This window comes from Elephantulus edwardii, unplaced genomic scaffold (assembly GCF_000299155.1).
Source record: "Elephantulus edwardii isolate Elephantulus edwardi_28Jun2011 unplaced genomic scaffold, EleEdw1.0 scaffold00029, whole genome shotgun sequence".
NCBI lineage: Eukaryota > Metazoa > Chordata > Mammalia > Macroscelidea > Macroscelididae > Elephantulus > Elephantulus edwardii.
In genome coordinates this window covers 7,993,635-8,017,894 of record NW_006399779.1, presented here as the reverse complement: position 1 = coordinate 8,017,894, position 24,260 = coordinate 7,993,635, and the positions used below count along the sequence as shown (strand labels likewise).

The window sequence follows — 24,260 nt, the reverse complement described above, 5'->3', positions numbered from 1 at the left end:
CCCAGATAGTCTAAGCAAAGATGTGCAAATGAACTACTAGTAAGAGATCATTTGTGGGAGATGAAGGAAGACGCAAACATCCTTATCCCCAGAGGCGGTGCTGGGGTACAGGGCAGGCTGGGAGCTGCCAACTCTGAGGGACTTTCCTCAGTGAATTGGAGGGTGTGCAAGACCCCTGAAAAGGGTGTGCTTCTGTAATATTCCCCACACTTGGAATATAAAACTGCCCTCTACACTGTGACATGCATAATGGCCAATTCCTGATTGTTTTTACACATCCACAAGTTAGAGTTAGAGCATGATGTTGGATGTGGGTCAGGCAGTTGCCAAAAATTGGCATTACAAAGCAGTCATAAGTTATTCCCAGCATGGTGACAAGGCAGATGCTTTTAAGAATTCTCTTAGTCAATTGAAAGAAGTGCAAGGATTCTGAGATTCTAAAGACATAAAGCGAAAAGTAGAAAATACTCTTCATGTCTAATATTGTAACTAATATGTCAGACACAAAAAATTACTCAGGACATTGAACTAGAAATTTTACATTTACTTGTTCCATCAAACTAAAGGTGGATTTAAGAAAAATTTAAAAAAATGATTAAATATTTAGTATATGCTTTAATGTTTTCATGGGAAGCAGTTAAAATACTGTTTTAAAAATAAATAATAATCTTCACTAGGATGACAGGTTTGCTTTTTCATGTGTAACTGCATGTTTGTTCCTATTTTATATATAGTTAGTGTCACAGCACATATTTAATCTTTTGTTCTTATTTCACGTAATAGTACTGATAAATTTCTTAAATGCTTTTGTGGGATTTTTTTTTTTAAACAGGTTGTCCTCAATATATGATCTGTTTCTATTCTGATGAATGTCATAAAATGGATTCTGGTGTTGAGTATCTCTTTTAAATATATATATTTACATCTGCAAGTGAACATATGAGAATGACAACATCAGCAAATTACATACACTAACATTATATGTAGTAGATATTACCAGCAATATGACACACCAAAAACAAACAAACCAACCACATCTGGTTATAAGTGAATTTTGCTATAACTAATACTGTAAATTGGGAATTACCTATATATGTTTTTTTTTTGTTTTTTTTTTATTTTTTTTTTTATTTTTTTTACCTATATATGTTTTACATTTCAAAAAATTTAAGCATCACATTCATATTGTTTGTTGTGCCATTAAGATATCTCTGGATGGTTATAGCTTTTATTCGGATAACTAGTACTGAGATGTACATTTGTGTGTGTCTATTTCTTTTGGTGTCCATTGGCTTCTCAGAATAAACTATCTGTGAATTAGTGTACTAAGTCAGAGGATATAGAATCTTTAGTAGTTCTTGCTACATATTGCTGTCTTGCTTTCTAAGGGGATTGCAGTAATATACTTTATTAGCAATGAATGAATGTATCAATGCTACCAAGATCATAGCACCACTGGGTATTGGAGCTTTACGACTTTTGTGTTATTTTAGTAGGTATTTAGTTGTGTCATTTAAAAAGCAAAGTATCTTAGCTTTCAAGAATTATTTCATTTTTACAGATATATTGGAATTACAGAGAAGTGACTTTCCTAGAGTATTGTTGTGTACCATCGAGTCGGAACCGACCCAGAGCTGACCCTCTGGTGGATTTTCAGAGGCAGTTAATCATATGGGAGGAGATTGTCCCTCCTTTTCTGTGGAGCAGATAGAGGCCTTGAACTGTGTGCCTTCAGGATTGTAGCCCAGTTTCTTGCCACTAGGCCACCAGAGCTCCCTACCTAGAGTCTAGTGGATACATATGTAGATCCAGTAGCTTAGTCTTCAGAGAACTGTGCTGGCACCTCAAAGGCCACCCCTCTCTGGCAGTTCGAATCCACCAGCCACTCTGTGGGAGAGAGATGAACATTCTCTTCCCATGCAGTTGACTCTTGAAAACCTGCTGGAGGGTCAGCTATGAATCACGTTCCACTCGACAGCTGTGGCTCTGACTTTTTTTGCTTTGAGGCTAGCAGTGTTAGGTGGTTTATGATTGTTTTAATTTCATTTCTATTTTCTTACCTCTATAAAAATGGCAGTGAAGCTTTATATGCAGTTTATTACAAGTTTCTATGCAATGAGAGGAACTTTAGCAATTTTAATGTGTGAACTATGAGCAGACAGGATGATTTGGGGGAAAATTTGATCATTTTAAATAATTTTGTGATAATAGAATCTCACCCTAGAAATACTTGAGCTGCACGGATAATGCTGATTTGTAAAGAGATTGCATGTGCTAAGTTACGGAAATGTAAGTCAGGATGGATCCTAGTTACAGTCTTGCCTGGCCACGGAGGCTGAGCAACAGTGTTAACCTCTCATTCCCCCTTGGTTTCCCTCTGCAGCACTAAGGATTAATACTACCTGTCTTTCTGGATTGTTGTGTAGATTAATCAGTAAATGATTGCTGCTAGTGAGCTTTTGTGGGCCATTAATAACCGAATGAGGAATGTGGTGAATGAACCATCTACAGATATTTAAAGGATAGGAACAAGAAGGGGTCAGAAGCATTATTTAGTAGATAAGAAGTAAACACTGGGAGATTTTTATAAGGGAAAGCACTCCATAAATGGAAATGTGCCGTAACTAAGGAAATAAAATGATAAGGAAATAAAATGCTAAGGGCCAGTCTCACGATCAGTGATCAGTTCCTTCTAGTTTCCTTTGCCTCTCTGATCCTACGAGGCAGAAAGCAGAAGTCTCCACAGGGGGTGCAGAATGTGAGGCCAAAGGGAGCCCGTGGGGTCTGGGTGAGGAAGTCAGAATCCCATTGAGAAGGCCCTGAATAGCTCTGGTTACCCAGGCAACCTTTCAGTGCTCAGAGGGTGAGAGATGGTGCATGATTATATCCTGCTACTTGGCTTCATGAGAAACCTCTCACCTGAAAAGGGTGAGGGTCTGCTTTCCGGCAGGAACTCCCAGTGTGTGGCTCAGCAGAGTAGACTGACAGGTCCGATCCATCTAGGGCTTTTACCATAATAGGACATCCAACTCACCAAGCTGAGTCTCAGGTATTTGGGTCGGTACTTACAGGGCCAAACCAAATCCATCTCCTTTGAGCCAGTTGAAGCCTAGTGGTTCTGCGGGACAGAGTAGAATTATAGGATCTTTGGTGAAACCGTCTGCACATCTTTCTCCCTGGGAGTCAATGACTGTGTGTTCTACTTGCAGACGTCTTGGTTAGCAGCTCAGCACTTATTTGTGCCACCAGGGTTCCTGCATCCAATGTAGTGAGCTTCCAACTGATCCCCACCTTTCTATTTGTGTCCCTGGGTGGTACAAAGGTTAAAGCACTCTGCTGTCAGCCAATAAAGGTTGAATGTTAGAACCAACCCAGAGAAGGAAGCCTTGGAAGAAAAGCCTGACTGTTGACGTCTGAAAAGTGAGCCATTGTGAGCCCTGTGGAGCACAGTTCTGCTCTGACATAAGAGGAGATGGCTGTGCGTCAGAACCGACTCTTTGCAGCTGGTTTCGTTTTGTTTATTCAAGTCTAGGCAGCCCTGATTATGAGCATCCCACAATCTCTTTTACTCTTTCACTAGCTAATTTTTTGCTTCTGCTTCAGTCTGTGTCTCCCTCTGCCCCTAAAACATCCATTTTACACATGAGAACCTGAAACTCAAATGAGTTAACTTATCTGTACTCAGATAAGAAGCTCAGAGGGACTACATAACTAGTCCAGATTTAACACAAGAAGTAAATCAGGGCCAAGTGACCGTCAAACATGAATTAGTTTTCACCATCATTCTATGATTATTATGGGCAATTTGTGGCAACTGGGAAACATACAGATTTTTAAACTTGAGTTAGAAGTAATGCCATATTCCCCAGCAGCTTCCTGTGGCAGTTGAAGAGCTGTTTGCCCATGTGCTGTTCTTTGAAAGATGTATGTAAGGCCTGCTGGCCTTGAACCTCTAACTGACCTACCAGCTGGAAGGCCTGAGAGAGATTCCCATGATGAGTGCCCAGTTGCTTCAGAGATGATGGACTCTGGTTAATATGTGCATATGTCACCTGGCAGATGTAACACACAATGATATCAATACAGGTGATTTATGAGATAAGCTAGCCCAGTGCAGAATCATAAGAAGATAGATCTCAAACTAGGTACAACCAAGGACTCTAACAGTAGTCCAGTATATAATTAGTAGTGCAGCTAGGAAGACCCACCTTTGCACTCTCTGCTTTTGATGTTTTTCTTCTTGTGTACCATCAAGTAGTAATTGATCCATAGCTGACCCTTCAGCCAGTTTTCAGAGACAATTTCATTGCACGGGAGGAAATTGTCCATCTTTTTTATCTCACTAGCAGCTAGGTGGTGGATTCGAACCATGTGTCTTCAGGATTGCATTGTAGTTTCTTTCTCTACCTTGACTTCCTCATATATAGTATTAATAATAATGATTGTCTATGGTTGTTGTGTGCATGGGTTGCTATGAGTTGCAGGTGACTTGATGGCATATAACAACAACATAGTTGTTGTGAGGATGGAATTGTGATAAAGTACAACTCCTGACCTCCAGAAAACCTTCAACAACTAGGGTATGGGGAGACATCTGTGTCAGCAGGGTTAAATCCAAAAGCAGAAACTAGAAATGACTGCTCATTCCATTATAATGTTTTCTTCTCAATCACCTTTGAAATCTGCTCAGCTCTTTAACTTCACCATTTTTCCCTTTTGTTTTAGCTACTCTGTATTTAAGAGCAAGTTTCACAGTTTCTTCAGGCATTTATTTTTATTTTTTTTCTTTCTTTGCTGTCTTTTTAATGACCTTTTATTTTCATCACATATGATCTATTTGATATCATCTCACAACTCATCTAGTCTTCAGTGATTAGATTCAATGTGTCTGACCCTATTCTTGAGCGTCCTATAAATTCAGGTGGCATATACTGAAATCTGGAGCTAGAAAACCATAGGGGAACACATGCTTGGTATTTCTCAAGCTGAAAGAACACAAGAAAATGTCAAATCTAGAGTTTCAATATTGAAGTATTATAAGGGCATAATATTAAATGACTTAGCAAGCAAACTGACTAGAAGAAATTAATGTCTGTGTCTATTTCTAAGAAAGTTGGGGCTGCACAATTGAAATTATTTTTAGAAGCATTAATATCCCATTCAAATTTTGCTGAAGATAATGAAAAAGTGGTTTTAGTAGTATATCCACTGGGACATGCTAGAATTTTTTAGCTGGTTTGGAAGAGTAGGATGTGAAATAAGATTTATCATTCTGATGCCAGATGGGTCTTCACTGAAAGCAGAGATTGATAGAGAGTCTCCTGCATTATTTACTGTGCCAAGCCATTTGACTATGTAGCTCATAGCTTATTTCACTTAATTATGCTCAACTGGAATAGAATAAGGCTTAGAAAGAACATGTGATTTAAAATCAGAGAAAATGTGGTTCAGAATTCTGTTCTTTTACTTAATCAGTTTGTATGCTTACCAAATACTCTGAAAAGCTATGCTATATGGAGAAGAATGTGGCGTAGAAAGATGAAAGGTGTTTGATTAACAACTTGCAATATGCAGGTGATACAGCCTTACTTATTGATGAAAAGCAAAGATATCAGCTTTCGCTATGAAGAAAACACAAATCCTCACAACTGGAGTAACAAGCAACTTCACGATAAATGAAGAAAAGACTGAACTTGTCAAGAATTGTGTTTTATTCGGTACTACAAGCAATGCTTATGGAAATATTAGCCAAGAGATCAAATGAGGCAGTGTGCTGGGAAAATCTGCTACAAAAGACTTCTTTAAAATGTTTAAAAGCAAAGCTATCACTTTGAGGAGTAAGGTACAGCTTACCTAAGCCACATATTTTCATGTAAATAGTAGACAGTGAATAAAGAAGACTGAAGAAGAATTGATGCCTTGACATTCTTGAGATCCTGGATTGGTGAAGAATATTGAAGATATCATGTAATACCAGAAGAATAAAGAGACCTGTCTTAGAATAAGTATAGCCAAATTGCTCTCTGGAAGCAGAAATGATGAAAGTTCATTTCTTGTGCTTTGAACATGCTATCAGGAGGGATAACATTCTGGAGAACGGCCTTATGCCTGATAAGTTAGACAATCAGCCAAAAGTAGGAAGACCTTCATCAAGATAGATTGATAAGAACACAGCAACAAGTGTTGAGACGACACCAGGCTAGACAGTATTTTGTTCCAATGTAGATGGAGTTCCTATAAGTCTAAACTGACTCTATTATACCACTAAAACAGCAGAAGGGATTGGAACTTTAAAGAGGGATTCATAATGGAAGTTGGAATATCAAGAGCTACAGGTTAGAAATGGAAAATAAGGTACCTTCTTTACAATTATGCTAACTGACCAGAAGGTTAAATGCTAAAGAGACCATGGAGCTCACTGAATCCACTCTCCAACAGAAGACAGTGAGACTGTGGAGACTGAATAAACTGCCTTGGATCGGTCAAATAGTTAATGGCCATGCTAGAATTTAAACTTGGCCATGGAGTGACGAAAGCTGACCTACTTTGATTATTAGTGCTAGAGTCTAGTCACTTTTACTCCTATCCTCATTACACATGTCTTTTGTGCCATTCTCCCAATATCTTGAAGTTACTATTCTCATTTTTACTCATATGTAAACTGAGCTTTAGGAATTTTGCATAGTCAGTAGAACACAAACACATTCTTCTTATATTCTCTGCTTTCAGCCAAGATCGGGCTAACATTAACAAGAATATCCCTGGTGTCATGCCTGCTTGTAAACTCAGATTGAACTTCTAGTACTTCTTTGTCAATGTACTGTTTTAACAGTTTTTGGATGATCCTCAACAATGTTTTGCTTGCATGAAATATGGGTTGATAGTTTCCGCATTCTGTTGTATCATCTGTCTTGGAAATGGGAACAAATATGGATGTTTTCCAATCAGTTGGCCAGGTAGCTGTCTTCTAAAATTCATGCTACAGCTGCTTCCTAGCATAGGCCTTTGTATATAAATTGGCCAATGAGAAATCAGCAAAATTCTCATTTGCTGTGGACAATTTCAATGATGATGAATCTCAACAAACTAAAATAATTGTGAAACATGTGGAGCTTTGAAATTTACTTCTTGTGTGAATTTGTGTGTTGTGTGCTGTCTAGTAAGAACCAACCATAACTGACCCTCCAGTGGGTTTTTAGAGGCAGTAAACCACATGAGAGGAGATTGCACATGCCTTTGAAATTGCAGTACAGCTTACCACTAGGCCACCAGAACTCCCTAAAATTTATCTGGTGATGAGTTAAATACCTGTGAAGAACACTAAAGACATAGTCAATCACATAAACAGAGATAATCTAAATTACGTTAAGGTATTAGCATTCATTGCTCCAGGTATACCTTGAAATGAGTAGCCACTGACAGAAATGGGAAATCTTGCCTTAAAAGGAGAGGTATTTCCGGCTTACAGACACTTGAGTTAAAAATGAACAGTATGCTTAGTACCCTAATGGTCTTTTTGGAATTTTTGCCATCGGCCAGGGAATGACTCTTAAATCCCATTTCTGTCTGAGGCAGCCCTTGGAATCTCTGTGCTTTGTCTCAGGCTAATCTGATTGACGTGATGTCCCATTCTCCATCTCTGTGAGCTGCCTGCTCTGCCTTCCACCAAGCTTCTGCTCAGAAGGTTGTTTTCAAGAGAAACAGACTAGAGTCCAAAATGAAAGTGATGTCTTTAAAGATTTGAGATAAAGATGAAGGTCATATAACATAAAACGAACCATTTTAGAGTGAACATTTAACACACTGCACAATGTTGTGTGAGTCAAGGGGCTTCTTATTGCCAAGAACTACAAAATTGTGAGAGTGAGACACTGAGAAATCCTTCATAAAAAACACTCTTTGAGCTAATAATTGAATCATGTAGTTTCATTTTGTTAAGGTCTCAAACTAAAAGAACTGAAGAATGAAGTCAAGCCTGGAGTTGTAATCCTGAAGCGTTTCTCTAAGCAAAAGATTGAATGACAGGGAAAGCATCGAAAGAAGGTAAAAGGAATTTACAGAATAACTGTACCAACAAGAAATAGTTGACACTGAAACATTTCCAGAAGGAGCACATGATTAAGAATTGGTGATAATGAGAGTAGAAATCAAAGCTATACTGAAAATATTGGCAAAAAAGAAGACACCATGAATTTTTAGCATATTGATTGAGTTTTCACCAAACAGATGCAGCCCTGGACGTACCCATTAGTCTAGTCCAAGAAATTTGGAAGACATTTACCTGGACAACTAACAAGAAAGGATTTATATTTGTTCTCATTCCAAATAAAGTGATACAACAGAGTGCAGAAATTGCTGAGCCATGTAATTAATATCACATGTAAGTAAAATCTTGCTGAAGGTTATTTAAAAATTGACTGGAGCAATGCATTGGTAGAGAATTGTCAGAAATTCAAGAGGCTCTGGGACCAGGGACATCATTGCTGATGCCAGATAGATTTTGACTGAAATTAGAGAATACCAGAAAGATGTTTGTTTGAGTTTTATTGACTATTCAAAGGCATTTGATTATGTGGATCACAACAAACTATGGCTAACATTGAGAAGAACTGGAATCCCATAACACTTAATTGTGCTCGTGTGAAACCTGTACATATACAAAGAAGCAGTTGTCAGAACAGAATAAAAGAATACAGTGTGGTTTAAAATTAGGGAAAGTGTGCATCAGGGTTGGATCCTTTCTGCACACCTATTTGATCCATATAGTAAGCAAATAATTTAAAAAGCAGGACTATATGAGAAGAATGTGGCATGAGGATTGGAGGAAAACTCAACAATATGCATAATATAGATGACATAACCTTGCTTAGCACAAAGTGAGCAAATTAAAAGCACTTAATGCAGAAGAACAAAGACAAAGTTTTCAGTATGGATTACATCTCAACATCAAGAAAACAAAAATCCTCACCTGTGGACCAATAGGTGACATCCCGACACATGGAGAAAAGATTTAAGTTGTCAAGAATTTCTTTTTACAACATTTTGAAAGATGCATTGCATTGAGAAAATTAACTCTCAAAGATCTCTTTAAAGTCCTAAAGGAAAAGGATGTCAGTTAAAAGACTAAGATGAGCCTGATTCAATCCAGGGTATTTTCATTTTCTTACTGTGCATCTGAAAGTTGAGAGTGGCATTACCCAGTTGTAATTAATGTTATAAAAAGGTATTAATTAAAACCAATTTAAAAAATTGGACAATGCATTAGGAAGAATTGATGCCTTTGAATTTTAATGTTGGTGAAAAGTATCATGGACTGCCAAAAAAGGAACAAACCTTTCGTGGAGGAAGTGCAACCCAGCAGCCCCTTAGAGGTAAGAAGGGTGGTACTTCATCTCACATCTTTGGTCGTGTTGTCAAAAGGAGTCAGTCCTTAGAAAGATACCATGCTGTGCAAAAACAGAGAGTCACCGACAGGGAGAACAACTCGTAGGAGCTGCAATGATTGACACAGTGACCACAGCCATGGGCCTGCCGTCATGAGGATGGAACAGGATAGGGCACGGTTTGGATTTGTTTTTCATAGGCTCACTATGGGTTGTAACTGACTCATGTGCACCTAGTAACAATAATATAGTCTCATTTATATTTTAGTTTAGGTATCCTACAGGTGTGTAGGGAGACACTGTTCAAATCCACCAGCTGCTCTATAGGAGAGAGATGGGCATTCTCCTTCTGTGGAATTTACTGTCTCTGAAAACCCACTGGGGGATTAGATATGTGTTGGTTCTGACTTGATAACACAAAACAACAACAACAGGTATGTCACCAAGATGCTCTTGTGAATCTCAACAACTTTAACATTTTCATTATTGTCCCGACAAAAATGTTTGTTTGTCAAAAGTCCTTTTTCCCAGGATACTGATAATGGACGGGATGAATGGGGTGTTAATGTTTAATGGATATAGAGTTTCTGTCTGGGTGATGAAAAGTTTGAAAATAAATAGTGGTGATGGTTGAATGAAGTTATACATATGATTGATGCCATTAGTTAAATAAAATGGCACTTCTTATGTTATTCATGTCTTAGCTACAATAAAAAATCAGTTTGTCAACTACAAGCTACCTATTTATTAAAACATGATGTTTTAAAAGCATTTTAGTAAACTGTAATCACCACAGTGTCTTGTACCAGTTTCTCTGAAGATACATTTGATGAATCATTGGACCTTATTTGATCTTTCTTCATTCTTTATTCTTCTTCAGTTTACCTCTGTCATATTCCAGTCTCTTCATTCATCTCGTCTCTGCTGTCCTCTCTCTTCAGAATGTTTTTGGTAGCATTCTTTTGGCATATATGCCCGTGAATGTCACACAGAGTAGTAGGAGAAACCAGTTGTCATCAAGTGGATGCTGACTCATGATGAGCTCGCGTGTTTTAGAGGAGAAAGGTTCTCTGTAAGATTTGGAATTGCTGATGTTTTTACAAGTGGAAGACCAGGACTTTCTGAGGATCCTCTGGGTGAAGCAGAACCCCCCAACCTTTCTGTTAACAGCTAAGCAGAATATTGACCATTTGCACTCCCTGCAGACTCCTGATGGGCACTGCTATTGTTGTGTGCTGTTAAATCTACTCTGACACATAACTGCAGGTCTGTTTTCTGATTTCTAACCTTCAGTTAACACTCACACCAAATTTCTGCCTATTATGCAGGTGCAGCCTGCCTTTTCATACTTTCTTTGGCAAACCCTGTTCTCTTTCTGGAATGTCCTCCTCTTGGAGGAATCATCCTCCATGACCCGTCTCAGATATGACATCCACTATGCGACCATCACTGACACTCTCTTTAGATGAATGGTTCCTGGAAGGTTTTGGTGAGACACCTGTGTAGCCTTTCTCATGGTTGTTATGCATTTGTTTTCTATTCTCTCTCCTATAGTAGATGGCAGTGTGTAGATAAGGAGTGTTCTACATGTTATCAGTTCTGTGTTACAAGGTCTGGCACATACTGAGGCATAGAAGTGATTCAAAGAGTAATTTCTCGTTCAGAGGCTGGGTGAACTGTGAAGACACTAGACATTCAGTCAGTCCTTTTGGACCAACAGTGCAAAATGCAATGCCTACATAGTGTCTTATTCTTCACTTTCTGTTTTCTTGCACTCTTTTCCTTTCTCTGTGGTTTATTTTACCCTTTCCTTTCATTATCATTTTCATCTCTCTACATTTTATGCTCTGGGAATTCATAACATCCAGTTGACCATTGTTAACAAGTCCTACTTGCTCAGCAGAAATACTGCAGGTTTTTCTGTCTTGTTTTGCTTTGTTTTTTGCATTATAATTAGAAGGACAGAGCTCTTGGGTGGTCTGTTCTTTCAACTGAAAGTTTATATGTAACAATCCACCCAGTCAAATATCCCTTTCCATACCACACTAATACCATAAACTTCTAATTATGACTTTTCTTTGGTCTCGGTTGTCATTTAATAGCTCTGAGCTTCAATATCACCAAATCTAAAAGGGAAAACAACAAAGAAAAATGGTTCTAGGAAAATAACAAGATGAAAACTATTCATGTTTGCCAGAGCGGTGTGTTAGCCCTCGGCATAACAGAGTGTGACTGTAACAAACTTCTAAGATTGTAGACAGACAAATCAATTTGACCCTTACGAAATAATCATACTGAACAACTATATTCTTTTTACCAATGAGTCTGCTATTGGCCCCAAGTTCTGGCACTGGTTTTTAGGAAAACTTGTATAGCTTCAGTCATTTGTTTCACATATGTAATCTACATAATAAATGTTCCTTCCTGATAATTTAGAGATTAATGGAGAGGAAAAAAAACCCAAACGTCCTCAAGGCCCAAAATAATCACTCTTAGCAATTACCACCATACAGTATTTTCTATTGGTAGAGATACACTTACATGCATTCAGTAAAAAACCAAAATAAATATTTAACAGCATAATTATCTTCTCTCTCTTTTAATTGTATATTGGTTGCATACAAAATTTGTACTCATTGTGTTTCATTGATATACATTGTGTTTCACACGATCAGATCATTCCCGTACACTGTGTTTTATAAAGTTAATCATCATTGATCTATACCCATTATTACCCTGTCTTTTCAGATCCCCACTAGATCTTTCCTAATTCTTTCATCCCCTTGGACCTCTGAGCCCTCAGCCCCCTGAGCCCTCGCCTTTATAAGGAGCACTAGTGGCCTAGTAGATAGGAAATAGTGTTGCCAACTCAAAGGCAGGTGGTTCGAAGCCACCAGCTGCTTCAAGAGAGAAAGATGGGCAATCTCCTGCCGTGTAATTCACAGGTTCTGAAAACTTGCTGACAATGAATGAGGGAGTGTGATGTGCTATGAATAGCTTTTCCATTAGTAAATTAGGCAATAATACATTTTCCCAAAAGGAATATTTTCACTATAAATAAATACACATACTTTATAAAAATACCAATATTTGGAAGTGGACAAATTAGGAAAGATATTTTCTGCTATAATCCTGTATTCATGGAAATGACTCTTTGAGGTATAGTTTTTAGACATTTTTCTCATATTGCTGAGCAATCTGAGTTACAGAGCTTTTTTAAACAATTATTTTTGAAGAGTAATAGAGCTATAGATATTATTATATAACGTTTAAAATTTAACATGTAAATTTACAGCCTTCTGTGATATATAACATTCTGTCATATGAATTTACTCTCATTTATTTAGCCAGATTTCTCATTCTAAACACTTAAGCTGGTTTTACATTCTTTTCTCATTCTGTGCACTGGTTTGTGATTAACATCTTTATTGCTATTTCTTTGCAAAATCCTTACTTAATTTAATAGGATGTGTTCTTGAAAGTGAATTGTTGCTTCCAAAGATAAGGTTGGGACCCCCCTCCCATTTTTTGTGTACTGTTAAATTTCTTTCCATAAAATTTCAATTTCTTTTTTATATTCTCAAAGTATTTGGTATTTGTGTCACATATTCTCAATATCTTCAGTGGCAGCAAATCTTCACACTTCAAAGGCTTTTTAAAAAATGACTATAAACTCTTCTTCCCAATAGTGACTACTTGCTCATTGTATGTTGGGAAAAAAAGGAAATTATGCTTAAAAAAATGAAGTAAATTCTATCATTCATAAATAAACATTACTGCAATTGCTATATGTATGTGTGTGTGTGTGGGTGTGGGTGTGTGTGTGTGTGCATGTGTTGATGTATAAAAAGGTAGCATGGTAAGTGAACTAGCTCAGTACTATAAGGAAAATACTGTATAAGACTATTACTGTAGAAATAGAAAGGTAACTAGTAAAATTAGCATGAGGATCCAAGGGCAGAGGGTGGAAGCAGAGGGGTGAGGATGAGCAGGTGAGTAAGCATAGTATCTCACAACTTGATGAATAGTGGGAGGGTGTAGGAAATGAGAAAGATCTGGTGTGAAAAACAATGTATACGAACTTTATAAGCAAGCCAATATAAAATAAAAATTTATTTTTTAAAAAGACAAAGATAGCCTGGTATCAGATTAAGAGCATGCAGGTTGAATAAGTTTGTGCTTACATCTTGTTTAATTCTGTGATCTTCAGTTTATTCCTCTGTAAATAGAATTCTTAATGTTCATAGTACCTAACTTCAAGGGTACAGACAGCAAACGGTCAGTGCATGTTGTCTGCAGTCACTAATTTTTTGAAGCATGCCATGATTTCTTCCAGTCCCTTAACTCTCCAAGAAGATGAGGGAGATTATGACGAGTTGGAGGGGAGAATTTCAGGGCAGGTGGTTGTATATTCTCTTGTATCACAGTGCCCCTTGGGTCTCTGGTGGTCCCCTCTTCCCGTGGTACAGAGAAAGGGAGCACCATGAACCTTCCTAGTGTGCAGAAAAGTTGTGCTATCTCCACTGCAAGCACCAGACCAAACATGGTCTGACATGCTTGGCCTAACACAGACTAACCTTTAGATTCTAATTAACCTCAGAGCCCTGCACACCAGGGTACCAGGGTTCCAGGCCTCCTCTTTTTCAACCTTCTCTGTTTCTGTCATCTCTCTCTTGTTGCCTGTCTAATCAGACTCATTCACTGTTCCCTCTTCCAATCACCATGCCTGCCCAACAAGTTTTGCTTTGTATCATGTAGCATATTCAGATAGGAAACAAGGTGGTTTGTAGTTTTCGCTCTTCTTTTATCTTCTTGTAACATTATTTGTCAAACATAATTTGCACAATTGGGACTTCTAATTTTTTTTTTTAAACAACCAAAAAGTATTGGGTCTTGTGAGTAAGGTGACTGGATTAGTTGGGATATACCGTTTTGAATAAAAACAGTGATGAGATATAATGGTGATTGCTTTAGAGTAAGGGCCATATAAATTTCCAAAAATTAGTTTAAAAACTGATGTGAGCATGAATGTCTGTAGTCATATAACTTTGTGACCATTCATAGTCATTTTTAATACAGTGGTAAAGAGATGTAGCCTTTAAAAGGGTAACAAGCTGACTGTTCCCAGACTTTCTCAGGTGAATCTACTTGAGTTCATTAGAGCTTCAAATCCCCTGGTTCTTAATGTTCAGAGTTTAATACTCCAGGAATGTCTTAATTTTCAGCTGGCTCGCAAAAAAAAAAAAATGGTATCTGATAATGCTATGCTTTTCAGTTTTTTTAATTCATAATTTGTTTTCTCATTTACTCTCTTAAAGTTAGAACTTAGAGAATTAGATTTTCTTTTAAAAATTACTGTGTAATTTTTAGGATTTCAGAAATTGTTTGAGTTGTCTATATGTTCTGCCATGTGACTACAAATATCAGGTTTTTCTTAACTATTATGTGTAAAACTTGTTGCCATCAAGCCAGTTCTAACTATTTTCTTGAGACAAAGTCTATCTTCCCCATAAGGTTTCCATGACGCTAATCAGGGAGTTCGGGTGGCCTAGTGGTAAGAAACTGCTGCAATCCCAAAGGCACACAGTTCAAAGGATAGACCATCTCCTTCCGTGAGAATTACTGTCTCTGAAAACCTTCTGGAGGGTCAGATCTGACTCATTGACACACAACAACAACAATTTTTTATTGAGGAAGATTGCCATGGTAGTACTGAGATTTTTTTTTTTTTTTCACAGTGGCGGGGGTTTGAACAGATGACCTTTTGAGTAGCAGCCAACACTTAAAAACTGTGCCCTGAGGAATCTTTTGTCATAATAGTGGATAGAGTAGTTTTTAGTCCTAGTAATGGTAGATTCATGCTTATTTGCCATTTCTCTTTCTTTTCTTTGAAAACTCTGTTTTCCTAGAGTTAATTACTTCTGGGTCTAAATCATATATAAATCTTCTCCTAATAAGGACAAGACTAACTTTAAAATATAGTTCAATTTGGGTATATGATTAAGTTAAGTACTTGGAGGGGGGTGGGAATGAACCCCAGCACAGAGTAGTTGAATGTGCTCAAATAAGTAAAGATTAGATTGTGTTCCATTAGAAATGATCATTAGTGACCTGAGGACATGATGGCTGGGTCTTTTGTGATCCACGTGAACCTAATTCTCAGTGTTATGGCCAGCCATTTTCTTAAATTACATTAATTATAATACCTCTAATTTATATGACATCTTTCCTCCAAAGGATTCAAAATACCCTTGAGTAGATTAGGTCATTAATGCTTATAATGTTCCAGGGAGGTTGAGATAGGCAGACCACATTATCCCTGTCTTACTGATGGATGACTGGAGGATGCAGAAAGGTGGAAGGACAGATGGGGGTCACATTGCCAGCCAACACCAGAACTTGGGTGAACGCTAAAGGCATTCACTGAATGTCATCTCAACTGTTGTAGCCTTTAATTCTAAGGCTTCCCCCCTCCCCCATTTTCCTTTTCTGAACTATTTCCCATTTGTTACAACCAGTTTCAGCTGCTTTGATAGCCATAGCTATCGAAGCAAAATCAGATGAACAGATGAACAGACCTGGACTTTGGAAATTTGGGTGAAGTGGGGTGATTACTAGAACAGGGAAAATTGAGTCTAAGCCTTAAATTGGGAGACTTGGAAAAGGTGCGGTGAGTTATTTCAGGAGCCTGATCCGAGAGATTAGCATATTGTCAGCACTGTGAAGAGAGATCACAATTCACAGAAGCACAATCAATTACTATCTTTGAGTTGGGCATCATTTCCAACTCTGCCTTGTCAAGAGATTTGGTTGCTATTCCATGTACCTGTTACCCTTGTTTTCTAAAAGAGATATTAACTTTACAACAGTATGTCACTCATAATTTTCCCCTTCAGATTGTCTCTCAGTTCATTCATACTTCAGAAGTTCAGCTTTGTTCCAGTTTTCCAGTGTTGCCTGTAATTGAACCAGATAGAACTGGTTCAAAGCCCTGAAAAAAACATATAATCATTACTGTATCAGTTCACCAGAAGAAGTTAGAGAAATATCTTTCTTATTTATCTAACATGTTTTTGGTTACATGCTTTTTATTGTTTTTGTATGATTAAGAGGGTAGTTTATTTTTTTATTTTGTTGTTGTTGTTGTTTTGTATTTCCTGATATAAATTGCATCACAATAAAAAACCCCAAAACACCAGCTGCAGGAAATAAAAAGGTTAATTGCTCTGAAGAAAGCTGCTGTCAGGGACATCTCCAAAGTGCTCAAGAGCAATGATGTCAGTCTCGAAACTAAGGTGTGTTTGATCCAGGCCATGATCTTCACAATTACTTGCTATGCATCAGAGAGCTTGACTAAGGATGACAAAAGACAAATTGATGCCTTTGGTGCTGGAGCAGAGTAATGAACATAACATGGACTGCCAAGATAACAAACAGGTCTGCCTTGGAGAGTGTGAAACCAAGTTTCTCCTTGGAGGCAAGATTTTGAAGCTCTCACAGACTTTTGGTACTTGGGCAGGAGTGCCCTTGGAGAAGGACATCATGCTTGGTATGATGGAGGGGCAGCACAGGAGAGGAAGACTCCAGATAAGTTAGATTGACACAGTAACTGAGGTAATAGGAGCAGGTGTGTCAGAGTCAGAGAGACTGACGCAGGATAGGGCAGGCTTCAGAGCTCTTGTACATAGGGTCACTCTGAGTCACAAGGTGACTTGATGGCACATAACAACAATATCATATTAAAAGAAACTCTTTGAAAAGAAATTTTTTAAAATCTTCAATTTTTCTAAACCACCTAGTCCGCAAGGGAAAACTGAGGCCTCAAACTATATAATACTAAACCTTAAAGCAGAATCTTTGTATTTTGTACTATTTGAATATATTCTGAGTGTCTTCTAAGGGCCAGGTTCTGCTTTACAGGAGATAATGCAGACAGAGACGGAACAAGAAAACACAGTGACTGCATTTTACATCCCCACTCTGACTGCCAGTGTTATTTTTCTCCTCTTCTAGTTAGACAGTTGGTAGGCCTCAGAAGTTTCAAATGTCTTGTCCAGTTTTGCACAAGAGATTTGTTAGTAGAGGCCCCAGGACTGGGGACCTTCATCTGCCTGAATGAAGCATTGATTTTTGTCTTTAATCTCTCTCTTCCCCAGATCTTTGTATATAACTAGAGACTAGGTATTGAGATAGAGATGACAGATTGGTGACACACACCTCCATATTGAGCTATCTCAACTGAATGACTATATCTCACAAATAATATTATTTCTTCTGTTGAATTCTTTTTCTGGCTCCTAGTATGCTTTTGATTCACGCCTTGGAATAAAGCCAGTAACAACAATAAACCTTAACCTCAGCATCTTCTTCTAACCATAGGCACATATGGATAGACTTTTGCATGTTTATAACGAGACTACTGGAGTCCAACTTGTAGGTCAACTTTTCTCTAATATAATAATAATAAAAACAACAACAGCTAAAACGTACTGAACGCTCACTATTACCCAACCCTTCTTGTTGTTATCAGTTGCTGTTAAGTCAATTTCAACTCGCGATGACCTTCTGTGTTTGGAAGTTGAACTGCTCCATAGGGTTTTCTTAACTGTATTCTTAATGGAAGCAGATTGTCAGGCCTTTATTGCGCAGCTCCGCTGGGAAGGTTAGAAACTGACTGGAAACCACTGGTGCCACCTAGGAACTCTTAGCATGCATTATTTATTTTGTCGTCATGTCACTCTGAGGTGATTGATGGTATCGTTTTCACAGGTAAAGAAGTGGAGATGTAGGAGATGGGTCATCCCAGCAGACTAATATTTTTCTGGACTGCATTTTAGGAATCAATTATCTGTGAATTAAAGTCTCTCTTGGCATTCAGAGCCTTCATGAGCTGGTCCAGCCCTGTCTGTCTAGATCACTTTCCTCCACCCTCTTCCGCCTCGTGTGACCAGTCTGAACATGAGTTCTACCATTCTCTCCCTTGTACCCTTTCCTCCAACCACAGCACTTATCTGGTCTGTGGTTTCCACACCTTGAACCTTTGTGCTTACTGTTTCCTCAAGGTGTAGGTCTCTGCTCAGATGTAACGTCTTCAGAGGTGTCTCCTTAGTTACTGTCATGCTGACCTTGTCTTGTTTACTCCTCTTCATTCTATACATATAACGTTGTTGTTGATTGCCTTTGAGTCGGACACAACTCATAGCAACCCTATGAACAAAAGGCTTGAAGCACCTCTACAACTATTGACATTTATCAGCGTTCATAGGGTTTCCGGAGGGCATGCTATTTAGGAAGTGGATGCCACTACTGCTTCCAAACACACATAATAGTGGCTGACATATAAGAATTACTCAAGAAGGAGCACTGGGTGAATAGAAGCAAATTCCTTGAAAATAGCAATTTTTGCCTGTCTTGCTTCCTGCTGTTGAAATGGTTGAAAGCATGGTACCTTGGATGTCAAGAACGTCTGTGTGTGAGACCCTGTTGTAATATATAAGATGTGGAGGAGCAAACAAGAAAAGGTCCTGTGATTGAAAGCATAGTATCTTGTATATCGTTTTTGTTGTTGTTATGCTCTGTCAAGTTGCTTTTTGTATAGTAAGCACTTAAAATTTCTGCTATAAACTTTCATTAAAATCTCAATAAAATAAAATTTTAAAAAGAATTATAAATTCACAGTTAAAAAAGTTCTGCTAAGTAACTTTTATATTTAAATTTTTTTAATTTTATTATGTGTGTGAGTGTGTGTGTGTGTGTGTGTGTCTGTACCGTCAAATCAGATCTGACTGGTCCAGGAGGAGATTATCCTTCCCCGGCAGAGCATCTGGTGGATTCGGACCATGTGCCTCTGGGATTGCAGTGCAGCTTCTTGCCACTAGGCCACCAGAGCTCCCCTTTGCTGAGTAACTTCTATCTGCTCAGATGGTACCACTCCTTGTCTCCCACTCTTTTCCCCCTTTCTTCTGTAAAATCACATTCATTCTTTATGATTTGATTCAGTGGTTACTTTCCTTATGAAGTTGGCCATAGCCTGCCCAGTAGGTAGTCATCCTTTCTTCCCCTCCACAGACTAAGCTCAGGCCACCAGCACACAGTACTTTGAGTGCTTCTGGTCTCCTTTTTGGATTTTGAAAGCAGGCGCTTAGGAGAATCCCTAGGAAACAGTGACCCTTCAATAAATGTTTGGTTACCCTCACATTCATTGTAGCTGTGCTTCCATGAACAAAATGATCTGTTCAAAATGCTTTGGCCACTTAATTCTCATCAGTGAGTAGCAGTAGCTATAGGGTGCCTGAAATGTACTTTGGACATGTCCTCAGTAGCAACTGGTCGCTAAGACATCATGCGTGATCAAGTAAGAGCATCAACAAAAAAAGACAACCGGTAATGAGATGGTTGATAACAATGTTTGCTACCGTGGGTTACAGTATAGCAATGACTGTGAAGATAGTGCAGGATCAGGCCGCTTTTTTTCTCTTTTACATTGGGATGTGAGGAATCACAGAAGAGTCACAGTTGTAAGGATGATGTTTGTGAGGAGTCCTGGAAAGTTGTCCAGTGACAATGAACTGTAAAGATTATCATTTGTTAGCATCTCATCCCATCCTTGATTGTTGTTGTTGTTGTTATGTGCCGTCGAGTCGCCTGCGACTCATAGCGACCCTATGTACAACAGCCCTAAACTCCGCTTTGTCCTGTGCCAATCGCACTGTCTCTGACACTCCCATCCCAATTATCCCAGTCACTGAATCAATCCACCTCATAGAGGGCCTTCCTCTCCTGCGCCGTCCCTCCACCCTCCCAAGCATGATATCCCTCTCTAAGGACCGGTCTCTCCTCACAACATGTCCAAAGTAAGTTAGACGGAGCCTCAGAATCCTTGCCTCCTTGATTACTCTAGTGTATCAGAGACCTCTGGATTCATTTCCACCCTCTGACACAAGGTCTGGATAGAAAGGGTTACCCTTCCACTGCAGGGCCCCTTGAGCGTGCTCTTGACCTTGCTGATACTGCAGTGATCATTTCTATTTCCACTTTCCCCCTCCCCCAGCTTGTCTGCTTGCTGTTTCCAGGAACCTGTATTCCAGCTGTCCCCTGAGTTTTTTTAATGCCTTTTTTCTCGGCCCTTCAAGCTATATGAAGAGTCAGTTTTTCCAGTCTATCACTTGACTTACTAATTCTTGACGTTTCCCCCACCCCACTTGACTGATAAATTTTCATTATTGGTTTTGCGTTAAAGTCTTCCGGGTTCCACTCTACCTGACCCCTGTGGTCACTTAGTGATTACACGCGCCAGCTGAGGTAATTTATTCACTTTGTTTTGGTGTGAACATGTCCCATGGGTCTTGTAACTGCTGTAATCACTTGACCCTGGTGACTGTTAAATGCTTTAAACACAGTTATTTTAAATTTATAATTGTTTTCATTAAAAATCCCTTGCAGTAACTTAACTGACCTTGCTGTCAATGTGACATTATGTTCAGGGGGAAGAAATAAAAATATTATGATGCAAATAATATAGTGCTCATCAGAGATAACACGGCAAATCATTAGCTCTCCCTGCGCATTGCCACTTGGAGTGGTGGAAGGAAGACGAAAGGGGCGAGGACTTAATTATAACGGTGTCTGTGGAATGTAGTATGGCCATTCCTGCCGGCAGGCCGACTGCTGGCCCCGGCAGAGGAGAGGAGTGGAGTCTAACGTGAAGGACTGGACAGGCCTTGGGCCATTGTTTGTGCGGGCAGCACTTACAGATGACCCTCATCGATTACTCATGTATCCACAGCATTAAGATCTTCACGTTTTACAGAAAAGTACATGTATATACGTTGAGCTTCAATATCTTCTTTACCTAGATGCACCAGTTGTTAATATTTTCCTAGCATGTCCTTTATCCTCCTCGATAGACATGTGTGTTTCTGTGTGTGTATATATTGCATCTATAATTTCTTTTCCTCAACCATTTGAAAACAAATTGCAGACATCACACCCTGCTACCTTAAATAGTTCAGCATATCTTGTCCTAAAACAGAGGTTCATTTGTATAACCTAACTAAACAAATTCAAACTCAATGTCCTGGACTTGATTCTGACTCATTGGGTCTCTGAGGCTGTAAATTGTGATGAAAAGAGACTGCCTTTCTTTCTTCTGAAGCTGCTGGTGGATTTGAACCACCAGAGACCTACAGCCTTTAGGTTCGTAGCATAACTCTCTGTGGACTGTTACACCAGAGCTCTCTCATAAATCAACTGTGTTGCTGATATGTGTGTGAGTGTGTGTGCGCACATATACCATCAAATTTAATCTGACTGGTACAGGAGGAGATTGCCCCTCCTTCTCTGGCAGAGCTTCTGGTGGATTTGAACCATGAGTCTTTGGAATGGCAGTGCAGTTTCTTACCATTAGGTCACCTATGTTGCTAATGTTATATGTTGTTGTTGTTGTTATGTGCTGTCGAGTCATTTGCGACTCAGCGACCCTAGGTGCAACAGCCCTAAACTCTGCTCTGTGTCCTGTGCCAATCGCACTGTCTCTGACACACTCATCCCGATTGCCCCAGTCACCGAATCAATCCATCTCCTAGAGGGCCTTCCCCTCCTGCACCTGCCCTCCATTCTCCCAAGCATGATGTCCTTCTCCAAGGACCGGTCTCTCTTTAAAACATGACCAAAGTATGTCAGATGAAGCCTCAGAATCCTTGCCTCCAAGGAGCAGCCCAGTTTAACCCTTTCCTGGATGAATCTGTTTGTTTTCTTAGCCGTCCATGGTACTCTCAATACTCTTCTCCAACACCAAAGCTCAAAGGATCAATTCTCCTTCTATCCTCCTTAGTCATTGTCCAAATCTCTTATGCATAACAAGTGATTGCAAAGGCCATGGCCTGTATCAGATGCACCTTAGTCTCCAGAGAGACACTGTTGCTCTTCAGTACTTTGGAGAGGTCCCTAACAGCAGACTTTCCCATCACAATGCATCTTTTAATTTCCTGACTGCTGGTGCCAAGAGTGTTGATTGTGGAGCCAAGCAGACTAAAGCTATGAACAATCGCAGTCTCGTCACCATCCATCCTTATGCTGCTAATTGGTCCAGTGGTGAGAATCTCTGTCTTCTTGACATTGAGCCTCAATCCATATTGATGTTATAAAAATTCAACACACAGCTGACCCTCCAACAGGCTTTTTATAGGCATTAAGCTGCATGGATGGAGATTGTCCATCTTTCTTCCATGGAGCAGCTAGCTGGTAGATATGAATGGTGTACCTTGAGCTGGCACTGCAACCCCTTACTGCCAAGCCACCAGAGCACCCTATATATAGTGACCAAAATCAGAAACCTCAAAACAAAATCAAACGATCAGAAATCCCAAATGAAAATCTCAACGATAGTGACCAAAATCAGAAAATGTTATCATTTCACCTGCATAGTCATTTATAACAGGTTTTTTGTTGCTTTGGATTTTATGGAGGTGTTTTTTTTTTTATTGCTGTTCTAGGGTCCTGTCTAGAATCATGTCCATGCTTTTTAAGATTAAGCAATGACCCAAAAAGAAAAAAAAATCATATTCTTTTTCCCTCAAAAAATGTGAAGGAAAATAATGGGATAATCTATGTTTCTGAACAAGAGCTACAAGAAGAGATATTTATTAACTGACAAAGCATCTTACTGAGTATAATTTTACAGACCCATTTGATTTCTCAATGCACTTAGTAAACAGAAATAAAGCTCTTGTTGAGCTACAGTTCGAGATGCTGGAATTCAGTGAGGTTATGTCCCAGGTCATGATAAGGGCAGGCTACTGGGCATCCTACATTCTTCTATGATGTACAGGAAGGGTGGGGCTCCAGAATCCCAGAGATGGGCAGCAGCATGGAATCTAGTGTGAGGTTTGTTTTGTTTCTAATTTTTACATTGTTGTGACGAAGACCAGAAAATATATTTATGTCAGAAAGTTAGCTGATATCTTTGGTCCCTCTCAAAACAATGTCCCCTAAATGTCTACTAAATCTAAAAATTAGTAAAAACTTGTAACTAATGTGAAATGAACTACATTTGTTTGATTGTGAGATGTTGGAATTTGAGACAGAATGTGCTGATAAAAGCAGTCAAAATGAGTTTTGATAACGAAGGGGATGGTACTGAAAACTTACAAACTTAGATATTCTTCTGTTTGTGCACCTGACTTTGCTAAGTTAGTCAAATGGGACACTTGAAATCACCATCTGGTGTCGTAAATAGAATGGTTCCTGAGAAGTTAGTTAATTAATAAAGTGTTTGTAATTTAACCTAATTTGAGGATCCAATTTCAAAACTTAAAGTTAGAGCCACCCCATGTTTTGTTTGTACAATTTGTTGGTTTTCTATTTTATCATTGTGGGAGGAACTGGGCATGGTGTCATATTTAAAATTTTGTAATTTAAAAATGTTCATTAATTTTTTTAGCTTTTAGAAAGGTTACACTTGGTCAGGCCCACTGCTCTCCATTTGGTGCTTTTATACAAGTAAAATAGTGTATCCTGAGCGCATGGAGTGCTGGCCCAGCTGAGTACATGCTTGTCCAGTGGCACACAGGTCCCTCAGGGCTGCTGGTTTTACTGTCAGCAACCTTCATAACTGTATATAGCAACTTGCAATTTGTCTTCTGCTTCAGTTTATTTTACCCAAACATTTTTGTTTATTTCCACTCTTTACTAGTTATAGTTGGTTAATGTTCTTTTTTCATTTAATTTTCACTGTCACTTTTAAACTTTTGCCTTTTTTTCATATATGCCATTTTTATGCACAGCATTTTTACAAAGGAGTATGTGAAGCATAACAGTTAAAAAGATTAGTCTTCCTTAGTCAAAGTGTCTAATTTTGAAACTGTTGTTGTTAAGTGC

General features: G+C 38.8%; 1 protein-coding gene across 1 annotated transcript in view; it reads left to right on the top strand.

Moving 5' to 3' along the window:
• MPPED2 (metallophosphoesterase domain containing 2) overlaps nucleotides 1-24,260 on the top strand; it is a 242,902-nt gene that overhangs the window by 75,807 nt on the left and 142,835 nt on the right. The gene's annotated exons all lie outside the window — the stretch shown is intronic.